Source organism: Papio anubis, chromosome 3 (genome assembly GCF_008728515.1).
Source record: "Papio anubis isolate 15944 chromosome 3, Panubis1.0, whole genome shotgun sequence".
Taxonomy (NCBI): domain Eukaryota; kingdom Metazoa; phylum Chordata; class Mammalia; order Primates; family Cercopithecidae; genus Papio; species Papio anubis.
Window position 1 is genome coordinate 158,454,699 of NC_044978.1, and position 23,226 is coordinate 158,477,924.

At 34.5% G+C, this 23,226-nt stretch overlaps 1 long non-coding RNA gene across 2 annotated transcripts; it reads left to right on the top strand.

Moving 5' to 3' along the window:
• Positions 1 to 752: 752 nt before the first annotated feature.
• LOC103884292 lies at positions 753 to 22,004 on the top strand. Of its 2 annotated transcripts, XR_004182825.1 has the most exons (4): positions 753 to 1,374; positions 2,971 to 3,059; positions 12,668 to 12,794; positions 20,756 to 22,004. It is a non-coding gene; the product is annotated as an uncharacterized LOC103884292 (long non-coding RNA). The 2 variants fall into 2 exon arrangements; XR_002521986.2 differs by lacking the exon at positions 753 to 1,374 and having other exon boundaries at positions 2,094 to 3,059.
• Positions 22,005 to 23,226: the final 1,222 nt, after the last annotated feature.

The following is a 23,226-nucleotide window of genomic DNA, read 5'->3' on the forward strand; positions in this document are numbered from 1 at the left end:
ATATTTCAAAGGACTTAGAACTTCTATAACAATACCTAACTGCATGAGAGTGTTGTGGTAATTAAATGGCATAACCGAATATAAAATGCCTAGCAGAGTTCTCTTCTTACACTTGTTTGCTGGGCTTCAAAATATTGTACCCCAACAAAAGTGACACATGACAACAAAAGTGTATTGTTACACTTTTTTGGAGGTACAATATTTTGTTGAAGGTCGTGTGTCACTGAATGATAGGGATGCATTCTGAGGAATGTGTTGTTAGGTAATTTTGTCATTATATGAACATCAAAGATTGTATTTATACAAACCTAGATGGTTGAACTTACTACACATATGGGCTATATGATAAGGCCTATTACTCCTAGACTACAAACCTGTACAGTATGTGACAGTAATGAATATTGTCACCAATTATTACACATTGGTATTTATATATGTAAACATAGCTAAATATTTGTAAAAGGTACATTAAAGATAAAAAATGGCCAGGTGCAGTGGGTCGCACCTGTAATCCCAACACTTTGGATAGACAAGGTGGGAGGATCACCTGAGCACAGGAGCTTAAGACTAGGCTTAGGAACATAGTGAAACATTGTCTCTAATAAAGCAAACACAAATTAGCCAGGTATGGTGGCATGCAGCTGTGGTTCCAGCTACTCGTGGGGCTGAGATGGGAGGATCACTTAAGCCCAGGAGTTTGAAGCTGCAGTAAGCCATGTTCATGCCATTGCACTCCAGCTTGGGTGACAGAGTGAGACACGGTTGTGGGAAATTTTTTAAAAATTAAAATTTAAAATGATACACATTTCTGAACCCCTTGAGTCCTATAAAGAAAAATTGAATATCAAATATAATAGGGCAGCTACATCTTAATCTTAGGGGACCACTACTATATATGCAGTCTGCTGTTAATCAAAATGTCATTATGCAATGAGTGACTATATATGCATTTATGATAAATAATCTATTATAAAACAAATGAACAGTAAACATGTATTAACATATTTTAATGAGCTTTTGATGTTCCTAATAAAGTTAGACTGCTGTGATTTTAATGTATGTTTTTCCCCCAATTTATATGTTGGAATTTAAACTCCAAAATAATGGTAAGAAGGAGTGGGGCCTTTAGAAGGTGTTTACCTCATGGGTGCTCCACACTCATAATGGAATTAGAGCCCTTATAGAAAAACTTGAGGGAAATAGCTAGACCCTTTCTTGCCTTTTTTCCCTTCTGACTTCCTCCAATGAGGACACAGCATTTGTCCTGTTCAGAGGATGCAGCTATTCGGCACCATCTCGGAAGCAGAGAGCAACCCTTCACCAGACACCGAATCTGCTGGCCCCTTGATGTTGGACTTCCCAGCCTTCAGAACTGTGAGAAATAGAGTTCTATTATTTATGGATTATCCATTCTGTGGTATTTATTTTGTTATAATATCAGGAATAAACTAAGGTCCAGGGGAATTTTATTAAAAGGGAAAATATGAAGTCACTGGAATCCTAATGGAAAGGCGCAAGGAAAAGGAAGGTACAGAACTGAAGAGTGAAAAGTATAGAAACTGACTATGCAATTTTGTTCTGGGTTAGCCCAGTGGGAACAGAAATTAAGCCTATCATCTCCACCAACCACAGAAGATGAGAATAACTGAGAAAGTTCACCCAATGTATCCAATGTTATAAAAAACTATTTAGGCCAAATTCTTTTTTTACAGGACTATAAAAAATTACAGATGATGCCTATGTCTGTGCATATTTGTTCAGTCTCTCATTTAAACAGAAAGTCAATTCAAACACTTTTTTTTCCATGTACATGGAGACAGTTTGATCCACAGTTTAGGTTTCTAGGATTTAATGGCCAATCTATAGAAACTTTATCTATGCAATTGCTGCACCAAACCTTTTAATATGTCATTTTCTTCACTTTCACTTTACTTCCCTTACTTCTGTTTAAGAAAATTTTCAGGTCCAAACATGTTATTTAAACTCAGTTTTTTTTTCTTTTTTTTTTTTTTTTTTTTTTTTTTTTTTGTATTTCAATCTCTTTCACATTTCTGTCCACTTTAATTTTTTTTTTCTTTTTTCTCTTTCATGAGTTGGTCCCCAGTTGGTATCTTCTCTTCTATACTAGGATTTTTTTTTTTAAGTTTTAGATGGAATGAAAAGCATAAGAGATATAAATGAAAGTAGCATAAAAACTCCAAAGCTAGAGAAGATAATAGAAGGAGACATTTTAAAATTAAATGCAAACAGTGGCTCAGAGAGGACAAACAAAAGCAGGTGGAAAGAGGACAATCTCCAGCAACCAGAACCAGAAGTGCTTCTAAAAGGTCAGTGCATGAAGCGCACAGCCAGGTCAGCAAACATTCCTCTCTCCTCTGGCCAGAGAAGTAAATAGAAAATTCACAGGAGACTTGAACAGGAAAGGAACAGTAAATAAAATTGCTACGTGGACGCCAAAGAGACAAGATTTGCACCAAACAAGAGTTTTAAGTTTAAAAATCACATGAAGGCACCTGAGGGTAAATCCACAAAAATTTCTGAAGACATAAATATGCTCATTAGGTCTGAGATAATGTTGCAAAACTAAATTCTCTAAAAGAAAAGAGATGAGAGTTTAATTTCTTTTGTTTGCTCTTTCCTAGCTGTGTGACCTGTTAAAATTTATTCAACCTTTCTGAGCCTCGGTTACCTATCAATCAATAACTGAACAACACATGTCAGGTCATCACATAGATTAAATACACGAAAATTGCTGAGAACACTATAACATATAAAATAAAACCTGACCAAATTGTAGTTGGCTTCCTAAGAGAGTGGATTACTAAATTGAGAGACTGTTTTCATGGTCAATAAAACTGAAAAAAAGCATAATCTGAACATAGTTCTGGATTGTTCTTTAGAAGGTGTGCAAAATTGTAAATGACTCATTCTCATAAAAAAGCAGCTTTCTTTGGTTCTTATATGCCTCAGGCTCTCCACAGCCAAAAATGAATTCGAGAAATGAACAAGTTCTGGGTGAGATTCAAGTACATACTTCATTGGAGTACTTCAGAATAAAGGTAAGATTGACCTGAACTCTTTTTTATATTTTGTCTAAGATTTCTTGAATTATATTCAGTCAACTTTCCGCTTTCAGCTCCAATAGGCTGCTGAAATAACTATGATGAATAAAATGTACCAATTGCTTAGTTAGGATACTTAAGTCCTTAGATTTCATCGATTATTCATTGTGAATTCTCTATCAAACCATGTACCAAAGCAAATACTAAATAGCAGCATTCCTGTATAACAATTTATTTTCTGTTCTGTCTTTTGTATATTTGAAATATAATAGAAAAAGAAAGAGCAAGAGTTCCCAGCATAGGTAATCTCAAATGAAACAATATGTTGCTGGGTAAATGAGAGACATCTTTACTTCATGGAAATTAGAGTTTTTCATATTAACATTCAGCATCATCTAGAAAGCAGTGCTCTATCCAGTTCAAGCTGTCTGCATAAGAGCTGTCTGCAAAACCAGCTTTAGCTAGTGGATGTGTCGAGTAATTTACTGTTCACTAACTAAAGATTTCTAAGACATCTTTTAGCAACACTGTCCTAAGCTATGAAGGGATACAAAATTTATATATGTTCCAACCCTCAAAGGAAATATAGTATCTTTGCATCAATAAGAGAACCAGGAATGGAACAACGGAAAATATTGGAAGTTTATAGTAGGTAGAATTGTGAGTAAAATGATAACAAAGAGGGAAAATCACATATAGGAAATTCAGCATCAAAATTAGGCCTATAGACCAGGGATAATCAAATTTAACTATGTATCATAATCACCTGGAAGACTCGGTGAGTTTTTGATTTGCTAAGTAGCCTAGGTTGAGGCCCAAGAATTTGGATGTCTGACCTTCGCATGCGATGTAGCTGCTACAAAGGGGATTACAATTTGCAAAATATTGCTAGAGCACCAGAAAACCATTTAGAGATCAGTCTAGTTAATTTCAGATAACTTCTGCATCTTGAAGAGACGGCACATCCTGATAGCCATCACATACATACACACACACACACATGCACAGGTGCACACACACACACACGAGCACACACACAACAGCAGAAAAACACCAGGAATATTTTGTTGGATTGCGTTAGGAGTTTCTTTCTCCCGTTATAGATCCTTAGCCTCAGCTCTTGCTTTCAGATGTCCGTGCAGCCTCCCCCTGCTCAGATTCAGATTCCCTTCCTCATCACAGGGTTTTTTTTCTGTTAACCACGGTGTGTGATTTCACATGTTAAGATAAAAACAATTCAGATATACTGGGTAAAATATGATTTCTGTCTGTAGTTGCTCCTCTGATATTTATGAGACCCTTCTGGTTTCCTTACTTGTGGAGTTTCTAGGTTATAGTAAAACACTTAAATATATTTTTGAAAATATTATTACAAATATTAACTAAAATTACTGAAAAACTTATGTGTTTTCTTTTAAAATTATAATTTTACAATTATAACATAAGAACTCTATACTTATACAATACTTAGGGAAAAAAATCACCCGTTAGATGAGACTATCATTTTTGTAGATTCTCTCTCTCTCATTTTCCCTTTCTTCTATTCATGTATACATCATGTTTCAAAGAATACGATCAGGACTTGCATTTTGATCTGTAACCTGTTTTTATGATGTAATAATCCACTATAAATCACATTCATGTCAACAAAAATGTATCTAAAATATGAGATCACACAATATGTTAAAAGGTATGACTTTTTAACAATATTTTTAATTTTCTCTATAATTTCCTGGTTTTAGGGAATTAAATATATAACTTAAAAGACTAGTTTGTTTTATGTTGTGAATTTCTATTACTGGCTATATGTACTTTTTTGCCTGTAAGTATAATTGAGTTATGACTGTGCTTTCTCTTACTGAGTATTTCTTACCTATTTTTCGGGTCCACGTTAGGATAAATTTGAAGGCATAAAGTCACTTATCAATAAAGACATATGTACAGCTGACTGCATGAAAAAAATGTAGCTTTCTTTGATTAGATGCATGACATTTTCTGAAGGGCCTGGAGAATTTTGCTCATTTATGGAAAGATAATTTCCTACTAATGAAACATGGGATTAAAATGTGAATCAAAGAAAATTCAATAGCTAATTATAATCTGTGACAATTGGGGTCTCTTAACAAATGAGATGACCTGTAACTAACAGAATTATTGCTAGGAGACAGGGAAAAAGAAATATTTTTAGAGAAGATTCAGGAAAAAAATATTTATCAAGTTTGATGGAAAATACATAGATTTATTAATTCACTTATAAACAGCATAATATCTAATGTTATATTCTTATTAATTAGGAGTTTTGGTGAGTCATTTTGAAGAATTTAAGAATGTTTTATAGAAGCTAGCTAATTTTATTTTCTTCTTTTTTAAATAAATTTTGAAATGAAATAATGTCACAGGAGTTTTTCTCACATGTAAATATCTAAGTCAGACTAGTGATAAGAATATTTAAACCAGTCAGTGCTGAGTCATCAACAAAGTCCATATTGAGTTGAAATGCACATTGATCACCTGAGAGATGAGAATTTCCTCAACCATCACACAATTGCTGAACATGTCTTCAGTACTAGGCATTATGATAGTAGAGAATGAAAAGGTGAATTAAAATACCATTGAAATTGCAGTATATAGTTTAGTAGAGAATAAAAAAGAAAATTGATTACTATATAAATTGTTAAGTTAGCCTAAAAACAGAAGAAGCTGGGATTAGGCAATCTTAGTTTATTTGTAACATCAAGCTATCTTTCATGACTCATCGTGAGATTCTGTGAAAGTTTTCTTTTTCTTTTTTTAAAAAAAAAAAAAAACTTATTTTAAGTTCAGAGATATAAGTGTAGGTTTGTTACATAGGTAAACTTGTGTCATGGGGGTTTGTTGTACAGATTATTTCATCACCTAGTATTAAGCCTAGTGCCCATTAGTTGTTTTCTTGATCCTCTCATTCCTTCCAACTTCCACCTTCCAAAAGGCTCCAGTGTGCATTGTTCCCCTCTGTGTGTCCATGTGTTCTCATTATTTAGCACCCACTTATGAGTGAGAACATATCGTATTTGGTTTACTCTTTCTGAATTAGTGTGCTAAGGATAATGGCCTCCAGCTCCATCCATGTCCCTGCAAAACACATGGTCTCATTCTTTTTTATGGTTGCATAGTATTCTATGGTGTATATGTACCACCTTATACAGTATTGTGTCCAGACTTGGTTCCTTCCAGTGGGTTCTTGGTCTCACTGACTACAAGAATGAATCCACAGACTTTCATGGTGAGTGTTACAGCTCTTAATGGTGGCATGGACCCAAAGAGTAAGCAGCAGCAAAATTTATTATGAAGAGTGAAAGCTTCCACAGCATGGGAGAGGACCCAAGTGGGTTGCCACTGCTGGCTGGGGTGGCCAGTTTTTATTACTTTATTTGTCCTCACACACATCCTGCTGATTGGCCCATTTTACAGAGTGTTGATTGATGCATTTACAGTTCTTTAGCCAGACACAGCACTGATTGGTGAGTTTTTACAGAGTGCTGATTGGTGCATTTACAATCCTCCAGCTAGAAACAGAGCGCTGATTGGTGCGTTTTTACAGAGTGCTGATTGGTGCATTTACAATCCTTTAGCTAGACAGAAAAGTTCTCCAAGTCCCCACTCAACCCAGGAAGTCCAGCTGGCTTCACCTGTCAATCTCCCCTCTAAACAGGATGTCCCAACTGCTGTTGGGAATTGCGTGATGACAGCTCTAGCTACTTCCTTCTGGACAGTAGTGAAGAAGGGGACCTACAGTTGTAGTGTCCTTCAGGGGGGATCTCTTTAGGCCAATCAAAGGACCAGTGGGTCAGTGCAGGGGTCCTTGGTAGAAGTTGTTAATTGAGCTCATTTGGGGTTCCATTTGTAAGACCATCTGTAGCTTGATGACCTCAATCCTAGAGGAAACAAATTTGACAAGGAGACTAAAACTACAGGGCCTGAAGACAAGTAATAACACCGCTCAGTGTGATGGTTAATAGTGTCAACTTGATTGAAGGATGGAAAGTATTGTCCCTGGGTGTCTGTAAGGATGCTGCCAAAAGAGATTAACATTTGAGTCAGTGGACTGGGAAAGGCAGATGTACTCTCAATCTGGGTGGGCACCATATAATCAGCTGCCAGTGCAGCTAGGATAAAAGCAGGCCAAGGGACATGGAAGGACTAGACTGGCTGAATCTTCTGGCCTCCACCTTTTTCCAGTGCTGGATGCTTCCTGCTCTTGAACGCTGGACTCCAAATTCTTCAGCTTTTGGACTCTTGGACCTACACCAGTGGTTAACAAGGGGCTCTCGGACCTTTGTCCACAGACTGAAGGCTGCACTATCGGCTTCCCTACTTTTGAGGTTTTGGGATTCAGGCTGGCTTTCTTGTTCTTTAGCTTGCAGATGGCCTATTGTGGGTCTTCACCTTGTGACTGTGTGAATCAATTCTCCTTAATAAACTCCCTTTCATATATACATCCATCCTATTAGTCCTATCTCTAGATAACCCTGACTAATACATCCAGTCTATCACTGAAGAGCATTTAAATTGTTTACATGTCTTTGCTATTGCGAATTGTACTGCAATGACCCTATGTGTGTATGTGTCTTTATAATAGAATGATTTATATTTCACTGGGTATATATACTCAGTCATGAGATTACTGAGTCAAATGGCATTTCTGTCTTGAGGTCTTTGAGGAATCGCCCCACTGTCTTCCACAGTGACTAATTAATTTACACTTCCACTAACAGTATATAAAGTGTTCCATTTTCTCCCCAACATAGTCAGCATCTCTTATTTTTTGACTTTTTAATAACAGCCATTCTGACTAGTGTTAGATGGTGTCTCTTTGCGGTTTTGATTTGCATTTCTCTAATGATCAGTGATGTTGAGCTTTTTTCCATATATTTGTTGGTCACATGTATATCTTCTTGTTTTTTAAAAATTTAACTTTATTTTAAGTTCCAGGATACATATGCAGGACATGCAGATATATTACATAGATTAACATGTGCCATGGTGCTTTGCTTCACTTATCAACCTACCACCTAGATATTAAGCCCCACATGCATTATCTATTTTTCCTGATGCTCTTTCTCCCCTCGACCCCCTGAGAGTCCCTGGTGTGTGTTGTTCCCCTCCCTGTGTCCCTGTGTTCTCATGGTTCAGCTCCCACTTATGAGTAAGAACATGTGGTGTTTGGTTTTCTGTTCCTGTGTTCATTTGCTATGGACAATAACTTCCAGTTCCATCCATGTCCTTGCAAGAGACATGATCTCATTCCTCTTTATGGCTGCATAGTGTTCTATTGTGCATATGTACCACATTTTCTTTACCCAGTCTGTTATTGATGGTCATTTGGGTTGATTCTATGTCTTTGCTATTGTGAATAGTGCTGCAATAAGCATATGTGCATATGTATCTTTAAAACAGAATGATTTATATTCCTTTAAGTATATACCCAGTAATGGGATTGGCGAGTCAAATGATATTTGTGATTTTAGATCCTTGAGGAATTGTCACACTCTTTGAAATAGTTAAACTAATTTACATTCCCACCAAAGTGTAAAAGCATTCCTATTTTTCCACAGCCTTGCCAGCATTTGTTATTACTTGACTTTTTAATAATGGCCATTCTGACTGGCATGAGATGGTATCTCATTATGGTTTTAATTTATATGTCTCTAATGATCAGTGATGTTGAGCTTTCATTGATGTTTGTTGGCTGCAGAAATGTCTTCTTTTGAGAAGTTTTTGTTCATGTACTTTGTCTACTTTTTGCTGGGGTTGTTTATTTTTATCTTGTAAATTTGTTTAAGGTCCTTGTAGATTCTAGATATTAGATCTTTGTCAGATGGATAGACTGCAAAAATTTACTCCCATTCCACAGATTATCTGTTCACTCTGATGATAGTTTCTTTTGTTGTGTGGAAGCTGTTCAGTTAATTAGGTCCCAAATGTCAAAAATGTCAAATTCTGCATATGGCAGTTATCTTGCATTTGCAGTGTTGCAAAATTTGCATTGTAAATTTTTCATTTGCATTCACAATTGTTGCAATTGCTTTTGATGTTTTTGTCATGAAATCTTTGCTGGTGCCTATGACCTGAATGGTTTTGCCCAGATTTTTTTCTAGAGTTTTTATAGTTTTGGGTTTTACACTTAAGTCTTTAATCTATCTTTAGTTAATTTTTGTATAATGTGCAAGAAAGAGTCCAGTTTCAATTTTCTGCATACATCTAGCCAGTGTTCACACCACCACTTATTAAATAGAGAATTCTTTCCTTATTGTTTGTTTTTGTCAGACGTGTTGAGATCAGATGGTTGTAGATGTGTGATCTTATTTCTGAGATCTCTTTTCTGTTCCATTGGTCTATGTGTCTCTTTTGGTACCAGTACCATGCTGTTTTGGTTACTGTAGCCTTTTAGTGTAGTTTGAGGTCAGGTAGCATGATGCTTTCAGCTTTGTTCTTTTTGCTTAGGATTGTCTTGGCTACATGGGCTGTTTTATGGTTCCAAATGAATTTTAAAGTAGTTTTTTCTAATTCTGTGAAGAACATCAATGGTAGTTTAATGGGAATAGCATTTAATCTGTAAATTACTTTGGACAGAGGTACAAAGAGGAGCTGGTGCCATTCCTTCTGAAACTATTCCAAACAATTGAAAAGGAGGAACTTCTCCCTAACTTATTTTATGAGGCCAGCATCATCCTGATACCAAAATCTGGCAGAGATACAACAAAAAAAGAAAACATCATTCCAATATCCCTGATAAACAGCAATGCAAAAATCCTCAATAAAATACTGACAAACCAAATCCAGCAGCACATTAAAAAGCTTATCCACCAGGATCAAGTTGACTTCATCCCTGAAATGCAAGGCTGGTTCAACATAAGCAAATCAATAAACATAATTGATCACATAAACAGAACTAATGACAAAGAACACATGATGCAGAAAAGGCCTTCAATAAAATTTAACATCCCTTCATGTTAAAAACTGTCAATAAACTAGGTATTGATGGAACATATCTCAAAATATTAAGAGTCATCTGTAACAAACCTACAGCCAAGAGCATACTGAATGGGCAAATGTTGGAAGCATTTCCTTTGAAAACTGGCACAAGACAAGGATGTCCTCTCTCATCACTCCTGTTCAACATAGTATTGGAAGTTTTGATCAGGGCAATCAGGCAAGAGAAAAAAAAATAAAGGATATTCAAATAGGAAGACAGGAAGTCAAATTGTCTCTATTTGCAGATGACATGATCCTATATCTAGAAAACCCCATCATCTCCACCCCAAAGCTTCTTTTTTCTTATTTTTGTTTTTGTTTATGAGATGGAGTTTCATTCTTGTTGCCCAGGCTGGAGTACAGTGGCACGATCTCGACTCACTACAACCTCCACCTCCCAGGTTCAAGTGATTCTCTTGCATCAGCCTCCCGAGTAGCTGGGATTACAGGTGCCCGCCACTATGCCTGGTTAATTTTTTGTATTTTTAGAAGAGACAGCTTTTCATCATGTTGGCCAGGCTGGTCTCAAACTCCTGACCTCAGATGATCTGCCTGCCTGAACCTCCCAAAGTGCTGGGGCTACAGGCATGAGCCACTGTGCCCAGCTCAGCCCAAAACCTTCTTAAGCTGATAAGCAAATTCAGCAAAGTCTTAGGATACAAAATCAATGTGCAAAAATCACAAGCATTCCTGTACAATAACAATAGACAAGCAGAGAGCCAAATCATCAATGAAAACCGATTTACAATTGTTACAAAGAGAATAAAATACCTAGGAACACAGCTAACAAAGTACATGAAGGAAACTTTCAAGGAGAACTACAAACCACTGCTCAAGGAAATAAGAGTGGACACAAACAAATGGAAAAACATTTCATGCTTGTGGATAGGAAGAATCAGTAACATGTATATCATATTTGAAAAGTATCTGTTCATGTCATTTATCCACCTTTTAATGGGATTGCCTTTTTCTTGTAAATTTAATTTCCTTATAGATGCTGGATATTAGACCTTTTGTAAGATGCATAGTTTGCAAAATTTTTCTCCCAGTCTGTAGGTTGTCTGTTTACTCTGTTGACAGTTTCTTTTGCTCTGCAGAAGCTCTTTAGTTTAATTAGATCTTATTTTTCCATTTTTACTTGTGTTGCAATTGCTTTTGGAGTCATTTGCATAAAAGCTTTTCCGGTGCTTATGTTCTCAATGGTATTGCCTGGGTTGTCTTCCAAGGTTGTTATAGTTTTGAGTTTTATGTTTAAGTCTTTAATACATCTTGAGTTAATTTTTGTGTATGGTGTAAGGAAGGGGTTCAGTTCCAATTTTCTGCATATGGCTAGCCAGTTACCTTAGCACCATTTATTTAATAGGGAATATTTTCCCCTATACTTTTTTTTGGTCAGGTTTTAAAAGATCAGATAGTTGTAGATGTCTGGTCTTATTTCTTGGTTTTCTATTCTGTTCAATTGGCCTATGTGTCTGTTCCTGTACCAGTACCATGTTGTTTCAGTTACTATAGCCCTGCAGTATAGTTTGAAGTCTGGCAGAGTGATGCCTTGAGCGTTGTTCTTTTTGCTTAGTATTGACATGGCTATTTGGGCTCTTTTTTGGTTCCATATGAATTTTAAAATATTTTTCTAGTTTGGTGAAGAATGTCAGTGGTAATTTTGTGGGAATAGCATTTAATTTATAAATTACTTTGGGCAGTGTGCAGTATGGCCATTTTAGTGATATTGATTCTTCTTATTCATGAGCATGAAATGTTTTACATTTGTTTGTGTCATCTCTGATTTCTTGGAGCAGTAGTTTGTATTTCTCCTTGTAGAGATCTTTCACCTTGCTATTTAACTGTATTCCCAGATATTTTATTTTTTCCGTGGGTATTGTAAATAGAATTGCATTCCTGATTTAACTCTTAGCTTGACTGTTGTTAGTATATAGGAATGTTGGTAATTTTTGCACGTTGATTTTGTATCCCAGGACTTTGCTGAAGTTGATTATCAACTTAAGGTGCTTTTGGGCTGAGACTCTGAGGTTTGCTAGATATAGAATCATGTCAACTGCAAACAGGGATAGCTTGACTTTCTTTTTGTCTGTTTGAATGTACTCTATTTCTTTCTCCTGCCTAACTGCCCTGGCCAGAACTTCCAATACTGTGTTGAATAGGAGTGGTGAGAGAAGGTATCCTGGTCTTGTGCCAGTTTTCAAGGGGAATACTTCCTTCTATTGACTATTCAGTATAATGTTGGCTGTGGGCTTGTCATAGATGACTTATTATTTTGAGGTATGTTCCTTCCAAACTCAGTTCCATCACCTCCTATATGCTCTATAAAAAAAATCTGCTGTTCCTTTTTTACTTTGCCATGTACATTTTATATACCTCTGCTTTATAATTTAGCACAATTAGGTTCATTATTAATGCCTTTTAAACATTTGTGGAGTTTTCTCTATTATGTTTTGAAGTCTGTGAGAGTTTAGTATTTACATTTTCTTTCCAAAACTTCACACATGTTGTGAATGCTTCACATGTAATATTAACCAAAATGCTGAGAGGCAGTATTTCATAAGTGCTTTGTTTTTTATCTTTTTGCTTTTCAGGCAATGAATTAGTGCAAGCTCTGTGAGAAAGGAACATGATTACTCTTGATCTCCAGTGAATTGACAGTCCTTAGCATAAGAGCGGCTAGCACATGTTAGGCATTTGATACATGTCTTGGACAATTCTGTGAGTATATGACTGAAGCACTGAGATGGTGCAGTATAATAAAATATTCTAATAGGGTGATGAATAAGGAAAAATAAGAAAAAAACAAACAGTTATGCAAGAAATAGAAGTAAATCAACATACTGAAAGAATATCAATGATGAAAAAAAAAAAGACTGTCAAAATACCTATAATTTTGTACCAACTCCTCAATGAGAAAAAAATAATTACCATCTTCATGTCCACATCTAATATTCATGGCATAGAGGAAGATCATGGTTTTAGTTTTCAGCATGTAGAGTCTTTGGTAAAAGTTAAATAAAGTAATTAGGATACCCAAAGCTGAAGACAGACTTAATTTCATTAGGAAAAATCAATCCAAGTTTAAAAAGAGAAAAATTTGGTAAATATTTTCAAAATGAAGGCAAAATGTTAAATATTTGAAATGGTGAATATGTTAATTAGCTTGATTTCTTTTCAATTGTATTAGAATGTCATAGCATCCCTTTTTAGCCCATAAATACATACAATTATAATTTTTCAATATGTAATAACAATTTTTTAAAAAGCATGAAAATGGCAGTTTCTAATACATATCTAATATTTTACAAATACTTATAAGTAAATGAATGAATGACATCAGTGTGAGCACACACATCAAAAATATGCTTATTTATAACCAATTTGTTTCCCTTGTATGCTTTAAAAAATAGGAGAGAGTTTCTCAGTTCCTCCTTTCTTTTTCCCTGTCATCTCTCCTTGTGGGGAAAAAAAATGACTGTTAATTTACATAATAAGTGGGTGAGGTGGGCAGGAATAAAAACTTCTCAGAGAGTTTTAAATGAAACAGAAAAAAAATAAAAGGAAGTTTACAGTGCAAGAGACATGAAAAAGGAGGATTTTGTAAAGTATTTCAGGAGAGGCAACAAACCACACAATTTAAGCCCCTGGGACTAAGAAAAGTAGGGCCACTGATTTTAATTGAAGTTCAGTAGGAATTAATGTTGACGGGATGTTAGGTAGAGAAAAGTATCCTTATTCCATGCAATTCCTATAAATGTTTGAATTTGTTATTATTCTATTATGTTTAATAGAATTTTTTACATATTTGGAATTACATTAAATTAAATGAAAAGTTTAATAAAATTATTTTTCCTTTCAATTTGTCTCTCTAAATGATAATTTTATGACAGTGCCTTCATCTACCACATTTGTAGGAACAAAAACAAATTAATTATAGCTTTGCATGTGTGTGTGTGTATGTGTGCGTGCTGTGACCAGCTTTTTTGCTCTTCACAGCAACACTGAGCAGAAGGTATAGAGATTTTTATATAACCCCTCTCCCCATACACACAAACCTCCCCCACTTTCAACATCCTTCACCAGAGTGATACATTTGTTACAATGGATTAACCTACTTTGAAATATCATTATCACCCAAAGTCTGTAGTTTACATTAGGGTTATCTCTAAGTGTTGTATGCTGTAGGTTTTGGCAAATGTGTAATGATATGCATCCACCATTATATAACATATGGAATAGTTTTACTGTCCTACAAATACTCTGTGCTCTGCTTATTTATCTCTTCCTCCCGCCTCCCCACCCACCAACTCGTGGCAATCATTTATCTTTTTACTGCCTCCATAGTTTTGCCTTTTATAGACTGTCATATGACTGGAATCATACACCACATAGTCTTTTCAGAATAACTTCTTTCACTTGATGACATGCATTTAAGTTTTCTCTGTTTTCTCATGGCTTGATAGTTCATTCTGTGCTTTCTTTTTTTTGTTTGTTTTTTTGTTTTGTTTTGTTTTTGTTTTTGAGACAGAGTCTCCCTGTGTTGCCCAGGCTGGAGTGCAGTGGCGTAATCTGGGTTCACTGCAACCTCCCCCTCCAGGATTCAAATGATTCTCCTCCCTTAGCCTCCCTAGTAGCTGGGATTACAAGCGCTTGCCACCACACCCGGATAATTTTTGTGTTTTCTGTAGAGACAGGGTTTCACCATCCTGGCCAGGCTGGTCGTGAACTCCTGACCTCAAGTGATCTGCCCACTTCGGTCTTCAAAAGTGCTGGGATTTCAGGCGTGAGCCACCCTGCCTGGCCTAGTTCATTTCGTTTTAGTGCTGAATAATATTCTGTTGTCTGGATGTAACAGAGATAACTTATCTATTCACCTACTGAAGGACATCTTGTTTGTTTCCAAGTTTGAGTAACTGTGAATAAAGCCTCTGTAAAATTTTGTGTATAGGTTTTTGTGTAGACATAATTATTTTACTTCTTTCAGTAAATACCAAGGAGTACAGTTGCTAGATTACATGGTAAGAGTATATTCAGTTTTGTCAGAAATTGCCACACTGTCTTCCAACGTGGCTGAGCCATTTTGCATTCCCATCAGCAATGAATAAGGGCTCCTGTGCTCCAAATTTTCTATAGTATTTGGCATCATCAGTGCTCCAAATTTTGACCATTCTAATAAATTCATAGTGGTATCTTATTGTTGTTTTAATTTGCATTCATCAAATGGCATATGATGTGGAACATTTGTTTATATTCTTAGTTCCCATGTATATACTTTCTTCAGTGAGGTGGCTTCAAGTCTTTGACTCATTTTTTAAAATCTAGTTTTCATTTTCTTATTGTTGAGTTTTAAGAGTTTTTTTATCTAACAGTTTTTTTTTTATCAGTCATGTACTTTGCAAATATTTTCTCTCATCTGTGACTTGTTGTTTTTTCATTCTTTATCAGTATCTTTTATGGAGCATAAAGTATTAATTTTAATAAAGGCCAGCTTATCAATTGCTTTTCAAGAATTGTCATTGGTGTTGTATCTGAAAACTCATTATCAAACCTGATATCATCCATGTTTTCTTGTGTGTTATCTTCCAGGAGTTTTAAAGTTTTGCATTTTATATTTACATCTATGATCCATTTGAGTTCATTTTTATGAAGGGTGTAAAGTCATTGTGTAAATTTATTTTTTGCCTGTCGTTAGCCAGTTGTTACAGTACACTTTCTTGAAAATGTAACTTTTGCTTAGCATGTTGCCTTTGCTTCTTTGTCAGAGATCAATTTACTATACTTACCTGAGTCTGTTTCTGGGATCTCAATTTTATTTCATTGATTTATTTGTCATTCTTTCACCAACAGAACACTGCCCTGATTACTGCAGCTTTGTAGTAAGTTTTGAAGTAGGGTAGAGTCAATCCTTCATCTTTCTGCTTCTTCAATATTTTGTTGGCATTTCTGAGTCTTTTCCTTCTTCATATAAACTTTAAGAACAGTTTTCCAATATGCACAAAAAACTTGTAATTTAGATTTTGATTGCATTAAATCTAAAGATCATGGGAAGAACTGACATATGGACAATACTGAGTCTTTTTGTCCATGAAGATAGAATACCCCTTTATTTATTTAGATCTCTGATTTCTTTTTTCAGGAGTATGTAGTTATTAACCTTCAGAGTTTTGCATACTAACATTTTCTCCTACAACCTTGCTATCATTGCTTACATGAGTTTACATGAGTATTTTTTATTGATTCCTTTGTATTTTATACATACATATATATGATTATGTCACCTGCGAATGAAGACAGTTTTATTTCTTTTTTCCAAAATAGTACAGTATAAACTTTATTTTACTTTCTTGTCTTGTGGGACTTCCAAAACGATGTTAAAAATGAATAGTGAGAGGAGACGTCCTTGCCTTGTTCCCGATCTTAGTGGGAAAGCAGTAAGTTTCTCACCATTAAGTATGAAGTTGGCTGCGGGTTTTTTTTTTTTTTTTTTGGAGACATTTTTTATCAAATTGAGGAAGTGCCCTTCTATTGCTAGTTTACTGAGAGTTTTATAATAAATTAATGTTAGATTTTGTTAAATGCCTTTTCAGCAAGTAGTCATATGATCATGTGATTTTTCATTTTGAACCTATTGATATGATGGATTAAAATAATGTATTTTAGAATGTTAAACCATCCCTGTGTACCTGAAATGAATCCCACTTGGTTGTGGTGTCTAATTCTTTTTATACATTGTTGAATTCAATTTGCTAATATTTTACTGGAGATGTGTACTTCTATCTTCATGACAGACATTTGTCTGTAGTTTTCTTCTAAAAATATCTTTGTCTGTTTTGCATATTAGGGTAATTCTGGCTTCATAGAACAAGATAAGAAGTACAACCTCTGCTTTATGTTTTAAAAAAATTTTAAAGAATGGGTATAATAAATTAAATCTTAGATATAATTCACTAGTGAGCCCATCAGGATCTGCTTCTTTCTGTTTCAAAAGGCTACTGGTTATAGATTCAGTTTATTTCATGCACACAGGTTCAGCCAGGTTGTCTATTTCTTTTTGTATGAGTATTGGCAAACTGTGTCTTTCAAGATATTGGTCTGTTCCATCTAGGTTGTTAAGTTTGTGGATTATAGTTGTTCACAATTTGCCTTTATTATCCTTTTAATGTCTATGAGATTTGTAGTGATGCCTCCTCTTTCATTTCTAATTCTGGAATTTGTTTCCTCCCTTATTTCCCCCACCCTTAGGTAGCCTATCTGAAGGCTTATACATTTTATTGATCTATTCAAATAATTGATTTTTTAAATTTTCTCAATATTGATTTCCTTTTTTCAATTTTATTTATTTCTGCTCTAATTATTATTACTTTTTATCTGATTACTTCAGAGAGAATTTTTTCTAATAAAAGTGGAAGCTTAGATTATTGGTTTTATATCTTTCACCTTTCCTAATATGTGTATTCAATGCTATAAATGTCTCTTTAAGCACTACTTTTGCCACATCTCACAAAAATTGATGTCTTCATTTTCATTTAGTTCAAAAAATATATATACATTTAAGTTGCTCTTGAGATTTTTTTTTTTTTTTACTCATGTGCCAATTAGAAGTGTATTGCTTAATCTCTAGGTTTTGGATATTTTCTACCTGTCTTTCCATTATTGATTTTTACTTTTATTCCATTGTGGTCTGAAAGCAGACATTGTATGATTTCTGGGCCTGAAAATTTGTTAAGGTGTGTTTTATGTCCAAAAAATGGTCTATCATGATAAATGTTCCATGTGAGTTTGAGAAGAAATTGTATTCTGCTGTTGTTACGTGAAGTAGTTGATAGATGTAAAATTAAATCCTGTTGACTGATGGTGCTATTGCATTCAATTATGTCCTTACTGACTTTCTTCTGGATCTGTCCTTTTCTGATAGAGGGGTGTTAAGGTCTTCAAATATGATATATATTCATACCAAATTCAAATTCAATTTCAAATAACACAATACCACTTCACACTTAGTGCAAGTTCTTTATAATAAAAAAATTCTAATCTCGTCTGTTTTTTGTATCATTGCTTTCATTTCATTTCTCTTATTCAAAAGCATATATAAAGATAGAAATAGATAGATAATAGATAGATAGATAGAAGATAGCACATAAGCACACATAAACAAATACATTGTTGCTTTTATTTTGAAGAAACTACTGCAAAAATTAAGAATAAGAAATAAAAGAGGTTTTATTTTACTTTCACTTATTCCTTGTATTGTTCTTTCTTTCATTATGTACATTTGAACATTTGAATTTATGAATTTATGACCTCTATCATTTTCCTTCTCTCTAAAAAACTTTTTAAAAATATTTCTTGAAACGCAATTCTACTGGCAACAAATTCCTTCAATGTTATTTGTCTCATAAAGTTTTTATTTCTCCTCCATTATAATGGTTAATTTTGCAAGGTACAGAATTTTAGCTTGGTGGTTTCTGGGGTTCTCTCTCTCTCCCTCTGTCTCTCTCTCCCCATCAACATTTCAAATATTTTACTCTACCCTTAATTTTTCTGTGGCTTCAGAAAAGAAGTTTGATATAATTCTTATTTTTGTTCCTTTGTAGATAAGGCATTATTTCTTCTAGCTTCTTTCAGAATACTTTTTAGTCTTTGATTTTCTGAAATTTAAACATAAAGTGCTTAGATGCAGTTTTGTTTTGTTTGGGAATTTATTCTGCTTAGTGTTCTCTGAGCTCTCTTGATCTATGGTTTGGTGGCTGACATTAATTTGAGAAAAATTATCAGTTCATTTTCTCTAATAATTCTTTGGTTCTTTTCTCTTTCTTATCTTCTAATATTTCCATTTCTGGTATCCTACATCTTTTATAGTTATCCCACAGTTATTATATATTTAAATGTTTTATTTTTTGTATATTTTATACATTTTAGATGTAAAAGATATTTACATGTGATATACTTTATATGTTTAGATTTTCATTCAATGTTTTTTTCTTTTTGATTTTTCACTTTCAAAGTAGCTATTTAGATATTCTCAATCTCAAGAGGTTTTCCTCAGCTATGTCGAATCTACTAATGAACCCATCAAAGGTATTCTTCATTTCTGTTGCAGTGCTTTTTATTGCTGACTTTTCCTTCTGATTCTTTCTTAGAATTTCTATGTCTGTGCTTACATTGCTTATCTGGACTTTCATGCCATCTCTTTTTTACATTAGAGTCCTTAGCAGATCATCTTCAATTGTTTTACACTCCCTTCAGGTAATTCGAACACCCCTGCCATATCTGAGTGTGGTTCTGATGCTGATGTTTGCTCTGTCTCTTCAGACTGTGTTTTTTGCTTTTCAGTATACTTGTAATGTTTTCTTGGTACCTGGACATAAGGTAATAAATAAAAGAAACTACTGTGAGTAGCCCCTTTAGCAATGTGGTGGTCAGGTGTCACAGCATGGGGAGCAATCTCTAGTCCTCTAGATCTCCATATTTGAGTGCACCTGTGTCTCTGGACTGTGAATTTCACAGGTGATATTCACCTCTTCCCATTGTCCTCCCCACTTAGAAGGGATGGATTCACAAGACAAGGTTACAGTTGGGTATTTTGTTTAGTCATTTTGGAAGTCTAGAACCCGCTGGGTTTGGGAATTTCCCTGCCTCTAATTGGGTTAGACTATAATACTCCAGCAGAGCTGCCTCTGGTTGAATAGTTTCTCTTGTGAGCAACCTTTGTTAGGAAGATAATGCTCTGGTGTATTTCAAAATGATCACTTTTCCCCTCTTCTTGTTGGAAGCAGGTGGGGAATTTTTTTTCTTATATTCACAGTGAGAACCTGGTCAAGCTCTTCGAGATAAAACTCACAAAAGTGTGAAGCCTCCTATGGCTGGGTACTCTTGGAGAGGAGATTTGGGCTCTTAGACTTGGCCACATTGAGCTTTGAGCAACTCCTCAGTTACAGTTTAGATTTCCCTCCCCTGACACTGATTCCCTTGGAGCTTTCTGCCTCAGCGTTTCTGCTCTGGTGCGTTGTAATTCTCTGTATCCGTCTGTCTGTCTCTCCAATTTTAACGGCAGTGGTTTGGCCTGTCACTTATGGATCTAAGACTAGTTGATTTGTCAGTTTGTTCAACTTTATTTACCTGTTGTTGGGACGGACTAGCAACTTCTAAATTCTCTAACAAGCTAGAAACAGGAAGTCATAAGTTAGCTTTATTAGTAAATATTATGCCATTTCATCTACTTAACATGTTGTCCATGGTTTTCCATTTCTTGATAATTAAATCCAAATTCTTTACCATGAAAAGTTATAATCCTTCCTGCTTGTCTAGGATTTACATATCTCTGTCTGACTTCTTAGACAAGTTAGAAGAGTGAGCCACACAAAAATATTCCCAAAGATCAAAACTCACCTTGATTTTCTCACATCTTTGCTTTTACCTATTTCCTGTTGGCTCAGTCTCAATGGGTCAAATTGGGATAATGTGGGATGAATATCAAGCATTGCTAAATCTAGGAATATGTGGAGAAATATGCAAAGATAAAAGAGAAAGACACTGAAATTTAAAAATCAGATTAGATTGTATTAAAAGAGAGAAAAGCAGAAAGCATTATTGTAATGATTTTTAAAATATTATAAATTTATTGAATAATTGTTCTGGAGAGAGTTTAGTAATATTAAGCTGTCTTACTTATTTTGCAGATGTGGAAACTTCGTTTTGCAGAGCCTGAAGTTTTGATAAACAGCAAAGTCTAACTAAAAATAAAATCAAAAAGCAGTTAATACTTTTGACTTTCTTCTATTCTTTCGATATGGTTTGCATCTGTGTACCCCACCAAATCACATGTGAAATTGTAATCTCCATTATTGGAGGTGGGCCCTGGTGGAAGGTAATTAGATCACGAAGGCAGTTTCTAATGGTTTGGCACTATCCTTCTCATGCTGTCTCCTGACAGAATTCTGATTGTTTAAAAGTGTGCGGCACCTCCCTCCTTGCTCTCTCTTTCTTCTGCTCTGGCCATGTGAACTGCTGGCTTCCCCTTTGCCTTCCACCATGTTTGAAGTCAAGCAGAGGTTACCATGCTTACTGCACAGCCTATGGAACCATGAGCCAATTAAACCTCTCTTCATAAATTACCCAGTTTCAGGTATTTCTTTATAGGAATGCCAGAATGGACTAATACAGCTTTCTTACACATTACTGTCCCTCCACAGGTAGTGCAAGGATAGCTTTTCATGTATTACAAGGTTAAGTTAGCTCTGAAGAGTAAACTAGTATAAAAGAGGGTAACTCTGTCTACAGCAGTGAACGTTAATGACAACTATTTCCTGTATAGTAGATCTCCCCCTGCTGTCTTCATTTCCATTCATTCTTCAAGAGCTGCCTTCCATTTTTCTTTCTTCAAAAGCTCTTCCATTAAATCTTTTCTAATAAATGACAAAGTATGCATTTTTCTCTTCCAAAATTGTGTACTTCTGCTGTGATGACATTTCAAGTTTTCTACCATATATTATCTCTTGATTATTATGTAATTGCTACAATGCACAAAATAATATTTGCCAAATAGTTATAATAATTTCAGTTTTCACTTTGAGACAGATCACACTGATTTCAGAAAAGGTGATGTCTTGTAAATGAAACTGAATGATATTAATCCAAAGGAGCTTTGGAGAACAGCTGTACTTGAGTATATTGGTTAGAATTAGGCACTGTTCACAAGATTACCTCATTATACATTGGATACAACAGACCTTAGCCTAAAGCCAAAATAGAAAAATGAAAATTAAATATAACTGTGGATTTCAGCCTCTATATAATGCACTTGAAGACCTATCCAACTAAAACTTCATTTCTGAGTAATATGCCATTAGATAAAAATTGATTCAGCAAAATACAAAATATTAATGCTTGCAATTTATGAAATTTAAGCACATGAGACTCAAATGATAAAGTAAAATCCAATCTATATTATATTATTAATGTAATACAGAAATATTGTAGGAAATATTTTAAATACTCAAAGTTAAAGGAAAGAGATCATTGTGATATTAAACAAAGCATTTATTTACATTTTGGAGAGTGAAAGCAAAGCATGATGCAGGGATTATAGAAATATGTTTAAGTGCTAACTTCATTACTTGCAAGCCAAAAAATATTTCTAAATTTACTTAAGGCTTTAGGGCTTTTTTCCTTTATATGTAAAATGGAAACAATAAAAATAACTTTATATTTTTTACAGGATTATAAAAAGAATCAATGAGATAATGCTTATGTATTTTGTAAGTCATAAAAAATATTACAAGCAAATTGTCTAAGTATTAAATTAGGTAAAAAATAATTCAGGTAAATTTTATAGAAACCAATTATGTTTTGTTTATTGCAGTATAACCAGTGTCTTTTATAGAGCCAGACATATAGTATATGCTAGACAAAAACTTGTTAAATAAATTGGAAATATTACCTGACTATATTCCATTGGTAAAACTTGTGATAAGTAGTTTAAATTCATGATGAAATCTAAATAGTACAGTTCATGAGAGTACATTAATGAACAATTTTCAATCAAAACAAATTAACATTTTCCCAAAAGTCTTTTATTAACTAATATGTTTTCTCATTTTTAGACATTAGTCATTAGTTGATTTTTGCATTTGAACAAAATTCATAAATATATATTCATCAGAATGAGAAACAACTTTTTTCTGAGGTCTACAAATATAGGAGGATAATAAGGCATAGTAAAATTTTTCCATGGAATTTTCATTTTTTAAACCTTTTGAAGTTACTACTTTAGTTTTAAAAGTTTCATTCTATGTTGTATGCACATTATTTATCAGCTCATACTTTCATTCATCCTGTTACAGGACAAGTCTCTGCTTAGAAAGAACCCAGAGGCAGTGCTGGAAAATTTACTTTGTTATCAACCAAGGAGATACAAAAATGCACTAAAATGTAACACATCATCTATTTTCTTAGGACGTGAAAAATTTTAGATGTGTTGTTTAATTTGTCAGGCCATTCTTTTCTTTGAACATCCATATCCCTTGATTGTGTTCCACAGGCTTCTATCGCAGAAAGCAAAGGAGAACTAACTATACCTATAGAGATGCTTCTTTTAAGATAATGGTTTGAAATTCAACCAATTAGGCAACACCAGAGATATTGCCAGTAA